This window comes from Mus pahari, chromosome 19, assembly GCF_900095145.1.
Source record: "Mus pahari chromosome 19, PAHARI_EIJ_v1.1, whole genome shotgun sequence".
Lineage (NCBI taxonomy): Eukaryota > Metazoa > Chordata > Mammalia > Rodentia > Muridae > Mus > Mus pahari.
Genome location: NC_034608.1, coordinates 81,433,372 through 81,442,942, shown reverse-complemented (window position 1 = coordinate 81,442,942; position 9,571 = coordinate 81,433,372).

Sequence of the window (9,571 nt, the reverse complement as noted above, 5' to 3'; positions counted from 1 at the left end):
ATTTCTGAAATGACTCTAAACATATTTCTGCTCATTTCATTTTGTATTATGTATTTATGCAAAGTGGTGGCTTATACAATGACGATCATAAAAACAAAAATGTTGATCAGTTCTAAAAACATGCAGAAACCTTTCACTTTGTAAACTAATTAAAAAATAAATTTTAAAGTTGATAAAGTGTCATAAACTTGTCCTCTCTCTCTGTCTTATACAGCTATTTGATCAAACCTGGGTATTTGACAGTGTGTGTTTATAGCTCTTGCCTTAAATCATAGAAAATATGCTGCCAATTCTTCATAATTAAACCCCTTTCCACCTGTGCTTTTGACAGAAATTTTTCTCTTTGGATTGAAATTTTAACAAGATGAAGCTGTTCTGAAATAATGGGCTTACTTCATGCTCCTGTTGCCATATTTAACTTTGCTTAAGATATTTTCAGCTTTAGTTGCGTTTCGTCCTCATTTGTCCAACGGCCAGAAACTTATATTCTTTTTTTATAGGTAAAGTTGCTGTGAAATAAAGAACACTTCAGAAAGCCATTAAAACATACAAAAACAAAACAAAACAAAAAAACCTTTAAAATTCGTACTTGAAAATTTGCGCACTTAGATCGGAACGGGTATTCTGAGTTTACTCAGTCTAAATCTATGTGGTTTTTCTTTATCTTCTAAGCTGTTCTTTGATCTCATTTTCTTTGAGCACTCTTCTCTGCACACCCTGATGAGACTAGTCAATTGAGCTTACTTTCTTATTGTTGTTGGTCTTGAGCCTAAAGGAAAAGGCAAGGCTTACGACTCCCTGCCAAGCTCGAGTTCCTGGCGCTGATCCAAGGCTCTCCCACAGGGTCATGGGATGGAGTGGGTTGCAGAACGACTCCAGCTTGACCTGCAATTTCAGCATCAGTGCTGGGCTGCTCTGTGTCATCTTTACTTTGCTGAGTCTGTTTTCTAGCCCTACAAATGTAAGTTATAAATTCGAGGACTTCAAAGATTTGTTCTTGTAACTGAGTATTTCTCCGATTCTCCAATCCAGTCAGGCATGCAAACTCAGTCGCCAAGCCAGCAGTCCTTATTGGAGGTTGTTATCATCAACGACACAGCCTCATTTCCTTGAGAAAATGTGACTGACAGGAGAGGCTTTGTCACTAGTCTGACTCACAAGACAGTCCTTTCAGGGGTTAACAGCCTGGCCTGACTGCACCTCTGACCTATGCACTCCCCAGCCTAGGCAGACTTTGCTGAGGCCCGATGTATGCTGGGAAACGAGTAGCGACAAACCGCAGTTCCACTGTCCTTTTGCTGAAAGCCTAGACGAGCAGAAGGTGTGTGCTGCAGGAGGAACACGCGCTTTGGAGGCAGAACACCTTTTACTAGCTTGCTTTGATAGATCAGAACCCAAAAAGGCTAGGAGCGGTGGGGTGGGGTGCGGTGGAGGACTGGGGCAAGAGTCTAAGAAGCAGCACAGGTTTTTCTCTCTCGTCTCCATTTTAAAATTCCTTGTGAATAAACATGCTACTATCCTGCTATCCCCAAAGGCGCCATTTCCAGCCAGACAGGTGTTGGTGTCCGGAGACCAGGCAGTAAATCCTACCTACCCGAATGAAAGAGAAGTTAGGAGAGGATGGGCGACTTCAATGTAGGTTGAGAAAAGCAGTGAACGAAAACGATCAGAATCACAGATCTTCAGATTCTGAAATAGGCGGTCGCCATCTATTCTGAAACAGTTGGTGACCTAGTCTTTAATAGGCTGTGACGTGTTGACCAGTAGTTGTCTATTCTTTATGTCAGTGCAATTTGTGATGGGTACTGTAACATGCCTCAGTGTAGGGCGGTTAACATGGATGGCCTACTTGGCAAGACCTACATGCACCTTAGAGGCAAGCCTCTGGATGTTCCTTTAAAGGGATTTTTGAGGCGAGGTTAATTGAGGTGGGAAGATCGACCCTGCAGGTAGGCAGCACACTTCCGTGAGCTGGCATCTCTGGATAGTGTGAGAAGAGATAAGAACCTGAGTCCGCATGCACCCTGCCAGCCTGACTGCAGATGTTACGCAGCCTATGCTCTGGCTGCCATTCTAGCCACCTTGGCTATGCCCTAAGTCTGAGGCAAAAAAAAAACGGTTCTGCCCTCCCTTGCTTTTGTCAAGTATTCTGGCTGCAATAACATAGCTAATGCAGAGTGCAAATTTTTTAATTTTCTCCTTTCCTAATTGTATTGCTGCCTGTAAACTATTCTTAATTTCTTTTTTTATATTTTTTTATGGCACTGTTTAAAGAGAAAATCAAGAAAAGAAAGACAGAAAATCAAGAGCATCTCCTGCTAAACAGTGTCTTAATGGCTGAGTATCCTCACAGGCTAGTGTGTGTGTGTGTGTGTGTGTGTTTCCTGGAATAATTTAGCCCCAGAAATTATCAACTGCTTTCCTTAAGCAGTTCTTGGTGATCATGTATAGCAAGCATTTCCCTTTGGTCTTATTTTGACTTTTATTACTGTAGAGAAAACTATCTCATAGTTCTCAAAATTTTACATTATTGTAACAAAGTTTTGGAAAAAATTTTGTTTCCCAAGTGGAAATCAGTGGTATCATTGAAAAAAGCCATTTCAACATATTGTTTGATGTTTTTCTCAAGCTCTTGCTTAAAGTGTGAAATTGTTCCTACAGTCCTGGTAATGCTTCTTAAAATTTTTATTAAAACAAAAAATATACAAAATCTACTGCATGGGAAAAGCTAACTTTAGTAAAAATAGCCCATCTTTGATACAGCTTCTAGATAATATTTCTAGGCCCTCTAATATGGTTAATGGAAATCTATACATTTCCCAAAACGGACCATTATTTTGCATTGTTCTCTGTTTTCCCAAATAAACAGAGTTTATGTGTTTGAGTATGGTCAGAGCTAGTTAAAAAATTTACTGACTCTATTTCAGAAAAATAATGTCTGACTCGCACTGCCGTTATTTTATTTTAATATTTATTGAACTGCAGCAGAGACTTGGTGGGGAGGGCATTGGGGAGGGAGAGAGAAGGCGAGAAAAGGGGGAGTAGGCAGGGAGAGAAGAAAATGTCTAGATTATATAGGGAGACGCCTCTGGGGGAAGGGAAGCCACTGGGCTAGAAAGTTCAGGGGTGGGGGCAGGGTATGCCAGGTAGGGACTGAGGGATGCTGGGAAATCCCCTTCTCAGAATAGAAGGGGAGGGAGTTAAGAGAGGGGCTCTGTGAGGCGGATGGGGGGTGGGGTGGGCGGGAAGAGAGGGGAGTGGTTACGATCTGGATGTAAAGTGAATAAGTAAATTAATGAAAAGCCTCCAAAAGATTCCGTAAGTAAATAAAACTTAGAAGGTTCGGAAAGTAAGCAAAATTTGTAAGTTTCAGGGAGCTCCTAAGTTCAGAGGAGTCACGATGCCCACTGAGGGATGCAGTTGAATGGGATCATGGGATGTCACCCATGCTGGGGTAGACTTTTGAGTGAAGCAGCTAGCTGCCTTTGAGTCACCCAAGCTCCTTTAGGTAACCTTTCACCCATACTTCTGTAACTAACCCTTAGAATCTCCTTGGTTCACGTGGTGGTTTGAATGAAATGGTTCCGATTGGCTCACAGGAAGCGGCATTTGTTAGGTGGTACAGCAGGGGTTCCCTTTCAAATTCCGATTAGGCACGAACTGCGTTCAAACACCTCCTGTCACGGAGAGATCCTTTACTAATCAGGGAAGAAAAGTGAGCGGCTGCTTTCTGACTCAGGCAGAAGAGTAGCAGCAAATGTCCCTGTGGGTGCAATTTTTAAGAAAAAAACCCGGGAGGTCTGTGTGAGAATGGGCTATCACGCAGTGTTGATGGTTTATTTTGTCGGGCATGTTAATTCGGTGAAGCAAAGGGGTCTTTTGATTGCTGGACTTCAATATTTTGATAGCTGGACTTTGACAGCCTCAGAAGGAGGAAGTAGGCATGTAAGGGAAAAGACCTTGGTGGGTAGGTAGCTTTAGAAATGTAATCTAACTTTTTGGGCTTTTTTTTTTTTTTTTTTTTTTTTAGCAAGGCAGAGGGAATGGGGATAAGGTCAAGGTTGTCAGAGCCATGTTCTCCATGTTCAAGCTGGCCAGAGTCCCTTCAGCACTATTAGGAAGTGTGACCTTGTTGGAGTGTGTGTGGCCTTGTTAGAGGAAGTGTGTCACAGGGGGAGGTCTTTGAGGTTTCAGATGCTCAAGCCAGATTCAGTCTCCACCTTCTCCCCTCTCCCTCCACACCCCTCAGCCCCACCCCCACCCCCCATCTTTCTCTCTTCCTGTTGCCTACTGATAGAAATGTGGAACACTCAGCTCCTGCTCAAAGCACCCTGTCTGCCAGCATGCTGGAATGCTTCTCGCCATGATGGTAATAGACTAAACCTCTGAATGTGTAAGCCAGTGCCAATTAAATGTTTTTCTTCATAAGAGTTGCCATGGTCATGGGGTCCCTTCATAGCAGTAGAAACCCTAAGACAATCCACCAAATTAGATTTGGGTTGGTCAGAATGATTTCCTAGATCTGCCATTGGGGCCTTATTTGGGGATGAGTAAACTTTCATTCCTGTCTCTCCAGGAGGTGGGGAGGACAGACATTACAGTTAGGAAGAGGTTTAGGTTGAGAATAGCAAGATTTTGAGTACTAGGGAACAGTTGGAGATGACCTATTCAAGCCGACCAAGTCACAAGGAAGGCGAGAGCTCGGATGATTGGTGGTAGGCCAGCTGGTTTCCCCAAGATTGTTTTCCTTTAGGAACATATGCAAATATTGACGTTCTTCCATACATTCTTATTTCCAGTGCAGCAATGGCAGCACACTCAGTTGTGGAAAGGATGTAACAGATGTGCAGCTTCTGGAAGCTTCTAGAAGCCTCCACATATCTCATAAGGGAGATTACCCTACACCACTTTCCTAGGAGCTATGAGGTAAGCAAGGAAGACCCCCATCTATATCCTGGAAGTTATGACAGAGTTAGCTTTCTGCCATGTTAAAGTTACAAGCTAGACACATAACGTGTGAGAGCAAAGGAAACGTAGTTCAATGAACAGCCAACAAGATACCTGCAATGCTGTGGGCAAATAGCTCGCACACAGGCTCAACAGCTAGCAAAGCATTATCCAGAGATGGGCAAAGGGAGTTATCAACTACCCTAACTGGAGAGAGAGTGTGTGAAGAGTGCATGATCATCTCCCTGATCAGGTATAAGGAATATTCATTGTGTGGGTCTTCCCAAGTGTCTGAACCACTGAGCCATTTAAAGAATCAACCACTCACACAGAAATTAGCTCAGTACTTATATGGTTCCTCCCATAAAGCCTATAAGAAAAGACTCTAGATGACGAGCTGTAAAGGGAGCCTGGATACATGGAACATGGTATGATGAGGTGGGAGGTGTCTGTCCCTCGGTGGGCCGATGCTGAGGCATCCCCCCCCACACACACAAGGTACCAGCCATACAGAATAGAATATAATATAGAGTAGAGTTTATTTAAGACATGGATAGGGAAATTGAGAAGGAAGTAGAGGCAGAGAGAGAAAGAGAGAATAAGAGAGAAGGGGCCAGCCAGGAACATGTGGAGAGAAGGGGAGGAGGGGGGAGAAAGAGGTCATGGAGAGAAGACACAGAGAGAGAAGGGGGAGGGAGAGAGAGAGAGAGAGAGAGAGAGAGAGAGAGAGAGAGAGAGAGAGAGAGAGGCCAAACAGCTCCAGCCAGGCCTACCTGACTATTGCCAGGTAACCGTTGGGCGGGGCCTAGACCGAACGCTGACACCAGGCCCTACTCTATGGGGTTTTGTTTTCCTTCCCATCTGGAGCTGCGCTTACCTCCTGGGTTTCTGATTTATTATTTTTTTTTTTTTACTAGATCTTTTAATCTGCCTTTGTTTTCTTTCTCTAGTAATAAAATTCCTCTTTCAAAGTCTGTGAATTTAATTCAAGTTCATGAGATGAGATCTTGGCGCTAACTCCTGTGTTTTGCACACTGAAAGAAGTGTCTTCCATCCTCAGAGACACTCCCTTCCCCATGTCTCACTGGAAGTCACAAATGCCCACTAGATGCTAAAAACCTCACATCTTAAAATAGTACTGAGCCATATCTCCATAATGTATTGTTTAGTTGTTTGAAACAGGGTCTCTCTATGCAGTCCTGCCTGCCTTGGAACTTTCTATGTAAGTTTCTTTCTTTCTTTTTTTTTTTTGAGACAGGGTTTCCTGGCTGTTCTGGAACTCACTCTGTAGACCAGGCTGGCCTTGAACTCAGAAATCCCCCTGCCTTTGCCTCCCAAGTGCTGGGATGAAAGGCGTGCACCACCACTGCCCATCTTTATGTAAGTTTCTATGTAGGCAGGATTCCAACTTAAAGATCCTCTTGCCTCTGCCTCTAGAGTGCTAGGATTAAAGGTGTATATCACCATGTTTGGCACAGTGTATACTTTATACATGCTTACAGAAAATTTGCACTTCTTCCATTTTAATACCCATTTTATGTATTTATATGCTTTGGGGTATATGACAGCCAAATATCATGAATTTTTTTTCTTCTATAGTTTCCTGGATGGGGACATTTTTTCTTAGTGACCTCGCCTCCATTTATTTCCTGTAAGTGGACAGCTTTTACCTTTTTACTTACAAAAAGCACTTGATGATGTCACTTGCTACATTATGAGTCTCTGCGTTATTGCTCTTGAACTTTGGGGCCATTATCAAATAATACTTGATAAAAATTTGTAGTAAGTTCTGAGACGGTGATAGTTGATTTTATAACCTAATTAAATGGGTATTAAATGACTAACGTGCAGGTGGCATGTGTAATGTGAACACAAGGGATAAGCAGATTCTTCACATCCTAGTGGGACACATTGGGGATAGCATGAGACTTCATCATGCTTTATCTATCTATCTATCTATCTATCTATCTATCTATCTATCTATCTATCTATCTATCTATCTATTTTCAATTGGTTATTTTATTTACACTTCAAACGTTGTCCCCCTTTCCCTCCACAACCCTTCTTCCCATCCCCCTTCCCCTTTGTCTCTAAGAGGATGTTCCCCCACCACCCATCCACTCCAACCTCACTGCTCTAGCATCCCCCTGTGCTGGAGTATCAAGCCTCCATAGGACCAAGGGTCTCCCCTTCCATTGATGCCAAATAAGGCAGTCCTTGGCTACATATGCAGCTTAAGCCATGGGTCCCTCCATGTGTACTCCTTGGTTGGTGGTTTGGTCCCTGGGAGCTCTGGGGGGTCTGGTTGGTTGATAGTGTAGTTCTTCCTGTGGGGTTGTAATCCCTTTCAGCTCCTTCAGTCCTTCCACTGCCATTTCCATCATCGTTGTCATCCCTGGGCTCAGTCTAATGGTTGGCTATGAGGATCTGCATAGATATTAGTCCTATGCTGGCAAAGCCTCTCAGAGGACAGCCATACCAGGCTCCTGTCAGCAATCACTTCTTGGCAGTCAGCAATAGTGTCAGGGTTTGGTGTCAAATGCCATGCAATATAAAATTTATGAATTATTCTAGCACATTCAATTCCACTATTTTATAGCTTGGAGTTAGAGTTTAACTGAAAAGTGTGGCTTGCAAACCTGTGTGTAGGGATGGATATCTGTAACTTGAAATCATAACAGTAGAATGTCCAGTCCAGACAGTCGAGACAGACAGTATTGATTGTTTAGGTGGCTGTATAGCTGAAATTTCTTCCACTGTTACAGCACTGCAGAAATTTTTCCTGATCTTTTTAAAAACCTATATCAGACTCCCTGTAGTAAGGTATCTAAGAATAGATTATATGCTTCTAAAATCTTCTGTGATTTCTTCAGGCTTTTGAGGGTGCTGTCTAAGAATTATTTTAGCTCTTCTCTTGGAATCAGAGAACTTAACTCATTTCCAGAACTGCTAGGACATTTTAAGGGGTCCTGGGAGGTTCTATCCCCTTAAGTTCAAGCAGTTTTGATGTGTCCTGTAGGATCTGGCCCTTAGGGTTGAATTCTCATTCTTCCACAGGCATAATAAGATTACCATGTGCAAAATACTGGGTCTTTCTTCCTCCCTTCCCTTCTTTCTTCTTCCTTCCTTCTTCCTTCCCATTCTTTTTCTTTTTCTCTTTCTCTTTCTCTTCCTCTTCCTCTTCCTCTTCCTCCTCCTCCTCCTTCTTCTTCTTCTCTCTCTCTCTCTCTCTCTCTCTCTCTCTCTCTCTCTCTCTTTCTTTCTTTCTTTCTTTCTTTCTTTCTTTCTTTGAGTCAGGGTCTCACTATGTAGCTCTGGCTGTCACTCTATAGCCCTGGCTGGCCTTGANTCTCTCTCTCTCTCTCTCTCTCTCTCTTTCTTTCTTTCTTTCTTTCTTTCTTTCTTTCTTTGAGTCAGGGTCTCACTATGTAGCTCTGGCTGTCACTCTATAGCCCTGGCTGGCCTTGAACTCACAGAGACCTGCCTCCTGCCTCTGTCTCCCAATCTGCTGGAATTAAAGGCATGCATCACTATGCTTGGCCCAAGCACTGGGCTTTTCAATACATCAGTTTCTTCCCAGATGGGAAGAAAGGAACAAAACACAGTTCATTTTATAGAAAATCATGAAGAGTGAAAGAGAGAGAGAGAGAGTACATGTAAGGTATTTGACAGCTGTCAGTGGATAAAAGAACATGAGCTGCTGCTGCAGACATCTGAAGAGATTCCAGGCCTCTCTTCTTCCTGCAAAGTTAGCTTTCTGTTCTGCTTGGTGACCCATGTCCCCAGAAGAGCACACTTATATCTCTTGGTAGAAAAGGACAAGTGGAAGTGTTGGGAAGAACACCTGCTTGTTATTTAGTTGTTTTCTCTTTCCTGGATGGTGAAAGGTGAGTGATCTTGTGTCAGATGAAATGAGAGGCTGGTTTCCACTTACCTTGTTAGAACAGCTTTATTTTCTGTGTGCTCAGTCATAATACTCTCATTTGGTGTGTAAATATGTTTTAGTTCTGGCATAATGTGTTCTAGGCTTTATGACCAAACCTGTTGCCATGCTGCCCGTAATCTAATTTCTTTTTTATATTTTAATATGAGTCTATTGGTTTATCCTTGAATCAGCCTCTTCTTGTGAAAAGACTCATGAGAACCAGCCAGAGCTAAGTAACAGTGCTTGGCTGAATAAGAGAGGCAGCAAAGAAAGGAGCAAGGTCCTAGAAAGGCAGACATGCTGTCCACAGAAATAATAATAGGCAGCCAACACAGGAAGTGGTAGGAGGCAATTCATACTAAAATAAACATGCTAGTTAATTAAAATCCTGATTGCCATGCCATGTCTGAACAGTCTCCATTGTTATTCCAACAGCTGTTCTTGCCACCTTCCCATTTCTAGGTGTTATTGTATGAAATGGTTCATTTTGCTAACTATTCCTTACCTTGTGACAACATAAAAAACATGGGTCCTAAACACACACATGTATACACACACACACACACACACACACACACACACATACAGTCATATACACACACATAGGTTTGCACACACATGCACACATATATGTTCATATACGTTTACACTCATGTATACATACTCACATGCACATATGTATACACCCTCCCCCACACA